Genomic DNA, 12639 nt, shown 5'->3' on the forward strand with positions numbered 1-12639 from the left:
AAATCGCAAGACTGGATGGACATCAGTACAAATAATTTGGCAGATAAAACAGGTCCAAAAATGAATTTCATCTATGTAATTAGCTGTTTTCCTTGAGCTAAGAACAGCCAGAGGCCATGTGACTTTTTGCCTAAGCCTTATTTCCACTTCTCCAATCAAATTTGAGAAAACCCCTATATGTTTGTTTCATGTTCCCATTCATACAGCATGCCTAAAAATATATTTAAATATCTCTTACATTTTGGATGTTTCACAGGAGAAAGTGTCCTGACTGACTGCAAGGTTTTTTGTACAACATCAGTGTAAGTCTGCCCCAAGTCTGTCCTCATTAATGCAAGAAGCCCAACTTCTACACTTCCTTTTTTTTCATTATTATTATGTTTTTATTAGTTACATCTTCCAAAACCCAACAACATTTTATTACATAATCATCTACAGTTTATTACAAATTTTCCAAAACCATAACCCAACCCCTCCCCCCTCCATCTATGACCTCCCTTTTTTCGGTTCTTCTTATTCTTCTAGTATTCCACCTTCACACTTTCGTTTCTCCTCTAATCTCTTATCACTGTCTCTCTCCGTCTACTCATTCTTATTTTCTCTTTATTCTCTCTACACTTTCAACCCTTTAGGACAGACAGGGTTGATTGACTAAGGCTGGCCATACATTATACAATTTTCTCTCCAATTTTCTGCCCAATTTCCTTTAGATTTACCTTCAACTATGTAGTGTAATGGCCTGCCTAATTGGTTACAATTGAAAGTGTTGTTTAGGTTTGACCTCATATTATATGGTTTTTGGTAAATCTAAAGCAAAATTCTCAAGAAAATTGTATAATGTATGGCCAGCCAAACACTGGAGAGTGCAAAATCTGGTGCAGCTGTGCATAGAAATCAATCAGCTTCAAGTTTTGTTTGTCAAAGCTTAATTGAACACACTGTAGTTAGAAGCTGATTGGCTACCATGTACAGGTGCAACAGGTTTTGCACTCTCCAATTTTAATAAATCAGCCCAATAGTGTTGAAATCTAGTTACAATTGATAATGAAGATCTGTCTGCACAGTACAGACAGTGTTAATTTGGCTGCAAAAGTGGGAATACTCACTTGAGTCTGCTAGGAAGCAGTTAAGTATTTTTCTACTAAGTCTACTTTAAAGAGATACATATAGTTCACAGATTTAAAGGAGTTCTATAGTCACAACATGAACTTTCATATTATACCATCAGCATTGTAATAGCAATACAAATGACTCAACACCACAAAGTGCAGAGCTCCAACAACACATATTATATACACCGGTGAATTCTGTGACACAGCAGTAAATATTCATAGAGCATAGTGAATACATATCACACAGCCAAGAAAGTGTGGGTATCTTCACAAAGGGAATTTCAAGATCAATCAGATTAATAGGACTAGGCTAGAAATAATTGAAATACAATGTGGAAATAAATATATGATTTTACATTTTGACCATAGATACACTTTAACTGCTTGCTGACCCGCCGCAGTACATTTACTGTGGCAGGTTGGCTTGTACGGGCACAATAACATACCTGTATGTCGCAGTTTACTTCAGGGTCCGCTCACGCATGTGTGTGCAGACCCGGAAGACTGTGCTGTCATTCGCCTAACCCCTTGATCGCCCTAGATGTTAACCCCTTCCCAGCCAGTGGCATTAGTACAGTGACAGAGTATATTATTAGCAGTGATCACTGTACTCTATTAGTGCCACTACAGATGTCAGTGTAATTTAGCTAGCCCCCCCAGTGTCAGATTGCCTGCCACACTATTGCAGTTCCGCTATAAGTCACTGATCACTGCCATTACTAGTATGAAATAAATACGTAGATTTAAAAAAAAAAATCCAGTATCTATACCATAGTTTGTAGATGCTATAACGTTCACGCAAACCAATCAATATACACTTTTTTATTTTTATTATTTTTTATTATTATTTATTTTCCCAGATTTAATTGAATATTGCACTATATTACATATATATATATTTTATTATTGTTTTGGGCAATATTTGCATATTTTGCACATGCACAATTTTTGCACAATTTATTTTTGAACAAAGAGGATATTCTTTGATTCACTTGATTTGTGGCACATTGTATTATATATTTTTTCATATCATAAAACACATTATTTTTAGTTATTTATAATCAAATTAATTACAGCACTGGGTATGTTTTAATTTAAGTTATAATATATCATTATGAGATAACATTTATTTAGATTTATTTATTTAATTTATGAGGAGCGCGACACATATAATATTTTATTTGTTTATTTCTACACAGTATTTTGAGTATGTGTTTTATGTGTTGATGCACCATTATATTTAAAATAATTAATTGAAAGCACTTTTTTGTTACCATAGTAGCTCACAAGTATACACCCCTATAAAAATATACACTTTTTTGTTTACCAAAGACATGTAGCAGAATTACCAGTGCCAAACAGTAAAAAATGGCCTAATTATAAAAATCTTCCGGAGCTCAAGTGGTTAACATAGTCAAGCTTGACAGACTTGACTTGTTCAACTAAAACTACACATATTTTGATTGTTTCCATCATTGTCAAATTGCCCATACTAGGATCCAAAAATTACATAATGCCAAAATTAACCGCTTCTGCGCCACCCTATAACAGAAATACTGCTACAGGGTGGAACGGGTGCGCAAAATCATGTATATATACGTGATTTTGCAGTTCCGGGTAGGGGGAGCGCACCACCATTCGCAGCCTCGGCTATCAATCACCATGTCCCGGCCGGTGATTCCCCGCCAGCACCCTGCGATCTCTGAGAATTACCGAAGGGAGAGAGACCTGTGTATAAACAACACAGATCTCTCCCCTGTCAGCTCCTGCACACTGCTTTGTATGGCTCTGCATAGCAGAACCATACAAAGCAGTGTGCTTACAGTGGAAAACACACACACAGCACACAGTGAAACAGTACACAGTTAACCCATTGATCGCCCCACATGTTAACCCCTTCCTGCCCAGTGCCATTAGTACAGTGTCAGTGCTTTTTATTAGCACTGATCACTGTATTGGTGTCACTGGGGATGTCAGTGACACCAAGTCAGTTCCCCCCAGTGTCAGAATGCCGCCTCAGTCCCGCACACTTACATACTAGAAAACCATTTCTAAGGCTCTTGTATTCCACCAAACCACAGTGACAGCCACAATCTCCAAATGAGAACACTAAGAAAAGTAATAAATATTCCTAGAAGTGGAATGCTTGCAGACATTTCTACAAGGAATTCCCAAGACAGTCACAAAGCTTCCTGAAAAAATATACAAAGAACTTCAAGCTTTTCATGCTTTACCAAAAGTCAGCCACATGCTGACAGCCAGAGCCAGCTGTCAATCAGGCCAATGGGTGGATCCTGACAATATGATTGGGATTCTTCCAGAGCCCAGAGCAGCTCTGTGACACCTGAAGTCTGCTGCTGGCTGATTCTGGGTTACAGGAAAACCAACGTTTGTACTCCTGTGATCCAGAAGAGAAGTATAGCCAAAACAGCTTTGGCCATAATTTTCTTTCAGACCAGAGGATTGGAGCAGGTTGCTATCCATGCTATATTGTTTACCTTCAATGGAGAAAATGTAAGTCTTCAACCTGGCTATATTACCTTAGAGGGGTGCCTGCCTCACAAGACCAAGTGAAAGTAAATTTAGGTCTACATTGTGATGGATGGCCTCTTATCATAATGTGCAAATACATAGCATACTTGAACATTATGGTGCACTTACCTGTTAAGGAGAGAGAAGAAACTATTTTTTTTAAAGAGACTAGTTTTCTACAATATTTTTTTTGTATAAATGCTTTAAAACAGTCAGAAATCCTTTTGTCAGATAAAGCAATTCCAATATATGTATAAAGTGTTTATTTAGCTGTTTGGAAAACAGGACGGAAACTATGAGCATTAATTCTTGCATCAGAATAAAACCCCCTTCAGCACCTACTCCACTGACATGGTGAGCCAGGTCAAACAGCATCAGAATCTGAACCTAGAGATAGCTGCATTTTTCTGCTGAATTATTAGGTATGCTACAAAATACTTTTCACAGATATCTGAGATGATATCCAGCTTTAAATTGACACTAGAAAGTGTTTTGTAAAAGCTTTTATTGGCAGCTTGGTGAGCAATGTCAAACAGATTGATTACTGCCCAGTAGTATGGAAAGCTTAGCCTTCGCTCCCATTATCCCTGCCTCATGTCATAACTTTGTGTCCACAAATAACTCTGCAATGTAATTTCAGCACCTCAGAACGATTAAATAGTGACTCAATTCAAGATCTATTATCTCATATGATGTCACATGAGTACATTAGAGAGAGTTGGGTGCCCATTATCAAAAGATTGCCCGACGTAAAATACATTCCAATAAATGCATCTGCTGTGGTATAAATAGAAAGAAAAGATCTGACATGGATAATGAGAAATATAAGGTGTTTATGATGGGGCAATATAAAAGGGCATTGTACAGAAAATGTTTTGAAGTCTACATCTTTTGTAGATAGATAGAATTTGCAACAAATGTAGACGTTTCAGTACAATAGTTTAGAAACCACTTTAAGGCCTCATGCACACAGGACATTTTTGCAGCTGCTCCGAGGGGTATATGGTGTTTTTTTTCTGCCTCTAAGCCCCGATTCACAATGGATCCGACTTTGAAATCAATTCATTTGAGGTTGCGCGATTTTCAAGTCAGGTGGCAGTGCGACATCAGGTGCAACTTGATAGGTATCTGTGCGACTTCATGCACAGCTGTCTATGCAAGTTGCACCCAAAATCAGCAAAAATAGTGCAGGAACTACTTTTCTAATCAGTGTGAATGTTGAACAGTGAATTTGTATGGCAATCGTCTTAGATTGTAAGCTCCAAGGAGCAGGAGGCCCTCCTAACCCTCTTGTATTGAGCTGTATTGTTGCTGTATTGTCTCCTGTTATATTGTAAAGCGCTGAGCAAACTGTTGGCGCTATATAAATCCTGTATTATAATAAAAATCAGTGTGAACTGAACATAAACACCCCTCCATGTTGGCCTGTGTGTCCATGCACACATAGACTTTTAGCAGCGTTTAGTGTCAGGAAAAAAAACCCCTGCCAGTGCGTCCAGGAGCAGCAGAGTTTGGGCAGAAGAAAATGCACCTAAACCCAACTAAACATGCCTAAACACGTGTTAACGCTAGGAGCGTTTAGCACTTGAGCGTTAATTCATTTCAATGGCCAGAATAAATAATTTATTCTGGCTATTGAAATGAATTAACGCTCAAGTGAAATATATTATCACCCAAGTGTTTGATGCCTGTAAATGCGCCTAAATGCTTGAAAAAGTGTTAACGCTCAAGTGAAATAAATTATCACCCAAGTGTTTGATGCCTGTAAATGCACCTAAATGCTTGAAAAAGTGTTAGACACTTTTACAAACATCAGGCCAAAAACATCTGCAAAAACGCTGTTGGCTTCTAGATGAGTTAAAAAAATGTCCTGTGTACACGAAGCCTAAGAAGGGATTCTATCAGATATTATTAGGTGAAGTAAAAGTAATTATGAATAGTTTAGGCAAAGTTAGCTTGGCTAAGAGACATTTAGTGGCCTATTTATAAATGCTTTCACCCTGGATTCACACAACACACTGGTAGGTTAATTGGCCCCTGTCTATATTGGCTCTAGAATGTGTATGTATGTGATATAGGGACCTTAGATTGAAACCTCCTTGAGAGCAGGAACAGATGTAAATGTCTAGTATTTAAAGAGCTATGTAAACTGTATAAAAACCTGTAATAATAATACCATATAATTCATACATTTTTCCAATCCAAATAAAAATGTGTGAATCTTGGGTGAAAGTTACACGAGTCTTGGATAAAAACCTCTAATAAAATAAATCAAACATATAAAATTCTTTGCCAGATTGTTCATATACATGTTTTTTTTAAAAGGCAAGGATCAATGTGCCAAATGCACTATCCCATACCCACCAAACATTATTTAGTGCCATCCAAACTCTTACAGGTGAAATCTGATGGTTGGTTTCAATTGCTTTTTACATAGCTGGACTAAATAAGGCCTTTAGTAACTTTGGTTGCGGATCTATTAGGGAAGCCATGAATCACTATGGTAGTATTTCCTGCACATTAAAGAGACTGATGAAAGGTTTGAGGCTAGAGTACTGTGTGTAACACCCACAGTCTGGCTCAGAGGTTTATTATACAAGCTCTTGGAATAGTACATTGCTTATATGGCTGTAAACCAAAGTGCAAAGTTGAAGAATTAATTTGCTCATTTTTAAAGTTTTTTGCAAATTAGTCACTGAAACGATGTCAGGCCAGTAGATGTGAACAGATAAATACAACACTTTAGAACACAGTACAATCCTAAAATATAACTAAAGGCATTTTTTACATTTTGGATAGAGGGGCTAGAACATCCATTGGGGTTTTATTGCTGTCTGTGCCCCATCTGGGAGGTTCATCCTCTCTATTTTTACCATTTTCATTGAACGTACAAGGAAAAGAAAATCCCAAATGTTAGGTTATCCCCAGAACAGTAATAGAGGGGAAATCTTCCACTGGGGATGCTAATTCTGGTGACCCTGGTGACAACCAGGGATTCCTTCCCTTTTGAGAGATTTCCTCTCACTTCCTGTCTTGGCTCTAGGACAGGAAGGGAATTCCATGTTTGAAGTTTACTTCTGGGTAATGGGTATCTATCCTCAATAGGTGAGTGCTTAGACTATAAGTTAAATTTTGGTACTGACAAGTGTTTGCACTTTAGGTAGTGTTGAAAATATATGTGACTGTCACTATGCACCCCCATATGCCTACTCCCAAAGTATCAGCTATCTCTAACATGAATATGGAATTCAGGAGCCAGTCTGTCCAATCCAGAATCAGCAGAATTTTGTAGGTGCCAGCTCTATTGAAAATAACTAGAGAAAACCTCAAGTGGCTGTCATTTCTAAGGAGTATTGGCTACTTGGCTCCTGGGATTTGTCCACCTTGTCTTATAGTGATCAACCTAATCCTTAGACTTCATGCACAGAGGACATTTTATTATATCTCCTAGAAGCCTTTCCTCCTGGCAGCAGCATTTTGGAAAAACACTTGAAACTTCTGCTGAAACGCCGCTGCTCCTGGATACACTGGCAGTGGGTTTTTTTTTGCCTATAAATGCCCCTGCCTCTAAATTCCTCTAAATGCCTATGTGTGCATAGACATATAGGCTACCCTGCAGGGGGATTTGGAGGCAGAAAAAAAAGCCAGACGCTCCTAACAGCCACACAAAAAACATCCAGTGTGCACAAGGCCATAAAGTGGTTCTAGAGGCTTGTTTTTTTCTCTTGGAAATAATAAACTCATCAAATTTACTTGCTCTGTGCAATGGTTTTGCTTAAAGCAGGCCAGATTCTCTTCTTCCCCACCGGTGCTTCTGGCCCCTCCTCCTTGCTGAGTGCCCCCAGAACAAGCTGCTTACTTTTGGGGGCCTTTATGCGTGCTCACTCCCAAGCAGCCTCTATGGGTCAGTCCCGCCCTCCACTCCCTCCTCACTGGTTGAGAGTGACAATGGCTTCCACTGCTGTGTCTCAGCCAATGAGTAGAGAGAGACCAGGGGGAGTCGCTGCTCTTATGCACATCGCTGGATCGAGATTGGGCTCAGGTAAGTATCGGGGGTGCTGTGGGGGAAGATGAACAATGAAGGTTTTTTACCTTCATGCATAGAATGCATGAAGGTAAAAAACCTTCAGCCTTTAGAACCACTTTAACCTGCTTTAGTACTACAATGTTTATTTACCCTGAACTTCATTATTTATTTAATATTATTTTTTACAGATACTTATATAACGCCATCAATTTACGCAGCGCTTTACAAATATATATTGTACATTCACATCAGTCCATCACCCTCAAGGGGTGTACAATCTAAAGTCCCTAACTTACATTCATACATACTAGGGACGATTTAGATAGGAGCCATTTACCAGCATGTCTTTGGAGTGTGGGAGGAAACCGGAGTACCTGGAGGAAACCCACACAGGGAGAACATGCAAACTCCAGGCACGTTTAAAATATTAACTGAATAATTGGGGCAGCACTTGTATTAAACAGTCATGCCCACAGAACTCTGATTTTATTTTTTAATTTATTTCAGGTACTTCTATAGTGCCGACAATTTACACAGCTCTTTGCATACATATATTGTACATTCACATCACTCCCTAACCCTCAAGGTGTGTACAATCTAAGGTCCCTAACGTACATTCATACATACACATACTAGGGCCAATTTAGACAGGAGCCAATTAACCTACCAGCATGTCTTTTGATAGCGATAATCCATACAGCAGCTTTCTAATTAGAGTATCATGTCTCAGCTGATCTCTTGATGTGTTCATTTACAGTGGATGTAACAATTTTGAATATCTGGCCAGTAACAGAACAGCATCAAGAGCTCCTACAATGATTTCTTGGTAATGGCAGAATGAATTAAGAGGTAAAATCAATTTTTTCCTTCTCCTTTACCAAACTGAATTTCTGTTTATGTGGCAGAATATAAAGTAACAATTTGTGAATGCTGCTTTCCACATTATTATTATTATTATTAGGCTCATTTACAGGCATCAAGCACTTGGGTGATAATTTATTTCACTTGAGCGTTAATTCATTTCAATGGCCAGAATAAATTATTTATTCTAGCCATTGAAATTAATTAATGCTCAACACGCTTAACACGTGTTTAGGCATGTTTAGATGTGTTTAGATGCATTTTTTCTGCCCAAACTCTGCTGCTCCTGGACGCACTGGCAGAGTTTTTTTTTCTCCTGTCTCTAAACTCTCCTGCCACTAAACGCTGCTAAAAGTCTATGTGTGCATGGACACACAGGCCAACATGGAGGGGTGTTTATGTTCAGTTCACACTGAGTATTATTATTATTATACAGGATTTATATAGCGCCAACAGTTTGCTCAGCGCTTTACAATATAACAGGAGACAATACAACAACAATACAGTTCAATACAAGAGGGTTAGGAGGGCCCTGCTCCTTGGAGCTTGCAATCTACTTATTACATTAAGTCCCCATGCCACACCGGTGCAACTTGTCAAGCTTTTTGATAGTTTCAAATCGCATGACAAGTTGCACCTTATTGTTCTCAATGGAAGTGGTTATATCGGTGTGATTCCAACTTAGTCACACCGATTTTGAAAGTACTTCATGCTCTACTTTTTGCAAGTTCAGGTGAGACTTGCGAAGTCGCACAGATGTCTTACAAGTCGCACCTGAAGTCGGACTGACATTAAATTGTGCGAATGAACGTAAAGTCGCTCAGTTTCAAAGTCAGTTTCGGTGTGACCGGGGACTAAATAGTTTTTAATATAAGTTGTATGCATGTATCATGATATATTATTATCGGTGGACCATTTTATTATGTAAAATGTCTTTAAAAAAGTGTCCGTTTATTACCTCCCTTGGCCTCTCCTGAACACTGCATAGTAAAACAGACTCTAAATATTTGGATTGTGACTCTGGGAAGCACGTTCATTTCAGGCTAAAATCTATTCACATGGCTATTTATAAGCAGGACTCCAGAGCAATCTAGTATGAGAAACAAGATCCCCATGGGATGAGCACACAGTGAGCAATGATGTCTGGAACACTAATGGAATGTGGTACAGGTCAGGTATTCTCTCTCCCTCGCACTGCGCTGTACCACTTTCCTATTACTAACAAAACTGCTGATGTTATGTCTGCAGATGTCTGTGTCCCATATCACATCATGAAAAGCACATTTCTGCTGCAACTTCATGAAGAACTGAGCGCACTTTATACTTTTCCTGGTTGCAATGTTATAATAATATTGGTTACATTTTATGGTCACTTTAGAAAATGGTCCCAAGTGATCCATATCTTCATAAATGAAATGTAAAGGTTAAATTAGGATAAGATGATCTGGAATGTATAAACTTGTCTGGTGCTTGTAGACATAAAACACACACTGTTCTCCATTTGGGGCATAACTCCCTGTATTCTGCTCTGCTCACTGCCTACAGCCAAAACATATTTCAGCCTGTCATTGATTTTGGGCTGTACGCACCATCTGTGCCTCCCAAGTGCTTAAATACGCTTGCTTTTTACACTGCACTGGCAAATATATCCCTATGAATAAGGCCATATGGTGGCCATACACGCTTATTATCTGATCAGTGTGCGATTCGATTAAAACAACTGAATCGGAAAACAATCAAATTGGCATAACTTCTCTTCCAATCGATTTAAACTCAATTTGCATTGGATTCATCAAATCAAGAGGGTCGGCCTAGGGTGGAAAATGATCAATTGTGTTGCACTGATCAGCAATGAGATGCTTTGTTCATGACATTAATTAGTTTGATCAGATTATTGCCTAGATTGTAAACTCTAACGAGCAGGGCCCTCTGTTTCCTCTTGTACCAAATTGTAATGTAACTGTAATGTCTACCTTCATTTTGTAAAGCACTGCGCAAACTGTTGGCGCTATATTAATCCTGTATAATAATAATAATAATAATTGCATGGTGATCAGAGACTGATCAAAGATTGCATGGTGAAAATAGAGATTTGGTTGATACTGCAATATCATACAAAATCCACTTCCCAATGTGTGTCCTATTGATCGAATTTGTTGTAGACTATACATCAATTATTCTTATCGGGTAAAATCGAATCGAAAAAAAATGGATTATTTATCAGAGCATGTATGGCCACCATAAAATTGATGAAAGATAACATCCGATTGGTTATAGCCGATAATGACAATCCACACATCATCATAGCTTTTCAAATAGCTTTATGAAAAACGTTAGGCAACAAATGCTGAAATTTTATCTTAATAAAAAAAAAAAGATTAAAATGTAATGCAAAAACTGTTGGCACTATATGAATCCTGCATAATAATAATTTAAGTAAATCACAAACATCAAATGAACAAGCATACAGATGCCTGTTCAAATCTCAGGCACATCACAATGTTCACCGTACTGGAATAAAGCAATACAACATAACCAGAGCCGACCAGACAACACAGGAATAATAATAATTCATATAGTTATATATAAACAATCTATACAGCAAAAAGTTCTACAAACAGAAGTGATCAGATAATATATACACCCCACACACAAGGCAAAGAGAAAGCTTTTCCCATGTAACAGCCCTGACATGTCCTGGAGTTTTTCTTCATTTTCATGTTATGCTGGTCATACAAGAATGATCTGATTGAACGATTCATCACAGAATTAGATAATATGATCAGATCTATGAATAACTGTGTCATTGATCAATTTTGAGCAAAACCAATAAGCATGATCGTTATTATTCTGATCAGGCTGGATGGAAAAACTAGTTGTAGGAAAGGAGATAATTCGATATGAACGTTAATTGTATTGACTGATCTTTTTCATGGTATTTCCGATTGCACAGTAAATTGATAATATATATAAAAGGATATATATACAAATTTAAATATATAATTTTCTCTCTCTCAATATATATATATATATATATATATATATATATATATATATATGTTATTGAGAGAGAGAAAATTATATATTTAAATTTGTTCTGTGCATGGTCACCATTAAAGCTCCCGTCTAGGCAATAACATTGTCCATTTCTAAAAACTCCAGTATCAACCACATCCTCGAAATCCTTTTTTCTGTCCGCATCCACACGCCATCTATACATGCAGAATATAAACCCACAGTCTAACTTCCAGTGATTACTTAAAATAGGACTTGTATTTCCTAAATGCAGCATTTAATTCAAGAAAGCTCATTTGGGAATAATTACTAACTTCCGCAGCTTCACAAAAATGTTAAAGCATTGAAAATAAGCAGTAAAATCTTCACCATACATGTTACAATCTGCATGTACAATTTATGTACACTCCATTTAGGATTTAGCAAAATACGGGTGCCCATCTGAACTGTTCAATTATTCTGTATCCAATCAGGCAGGCCATGGCACTACATAGCTGTTGGTAGATCTAAAGGAGATTGTACAGTCAGATTGTAATGTGTATGGTGATAAGCTGCCCAGCTGTGGATGTCACTACAGCCAATGTTCAGCTAGCAGCACAGATTATAAAGGACGTATTACCAGGTAGAATGGATGGGAGATGATTCCTGGGACAGCTGCGATCGCTGAGCATCAGGGAGCCTGACAACTTGCTGCAGCCAAACTTCTCCTCTGCACCTCCAGCCTGAACTGAGTGTGGGATCAGAGCCTCCTCTGAGCTATCCTGTCATAGACCCTGACTGGGTGGGATGGCTAATCTCCACCTCCTGCTCAAGACAAAAGAGGCAGGACACAGGGAAATAAAAGCCAGAGCACGCTGATCCTCTGCCAACCTCAAGCACATACATCAAAAAGACTCTGCCTTGGGGGCTTAGGAAAGACTCTGCTTATTAACCATTTCCTTTCTATAGCTCCACATCTCCTTGGGCCGTGCTTATGGAAACTCTAACCATACATTTCTCTTGTTTGCTCGTCTTTATTCCTCAAGGGCTCATTCACACTTGTGTGGAGATTAGTGTTTTTCTGCACTAACCGCCTATCCCAGCCGATTGTTT

General features: G+C 38.2%; 1 protein-coding gene across 1 annotated transcript in view; it reads right to left on the reverse strand.

The window, feature by feature from the left end:
- EDNRA (endothelin receptor type A) overlaps window positions 1-12292 on the reverse strand; it is a 119395-nt gene extending 107103 nt beyond the window's left edge. The window contains exon 1 of the mRNA XM_089670481.1: window positions 12167-12292. The gene's annotated coding sequence lies outside the window, so the exon portion shown is untranslated. The remainder of the gene's footprint in view (window positions 1-12166) is intronic.
- Window positions 12293-12639: the final 347 nt, after the last annotated feature.

The sequence above is a fragment of the Staurois parvus genome, unplaced genomic scaffold (genome assembly GCF_062004578.1).
Source record: "Staurois parvus isolate SC_StPar_1 unplaced genomic scaffold, SC_StPar_1.0 ptg000090l, whole genome shotgun sequence".
NCBI classification, from domain to species: Eukaryota; Metazoa; Chordata; class Amphibia; order Anura; family Ranidae; genus Staurois; species Staurois parvus.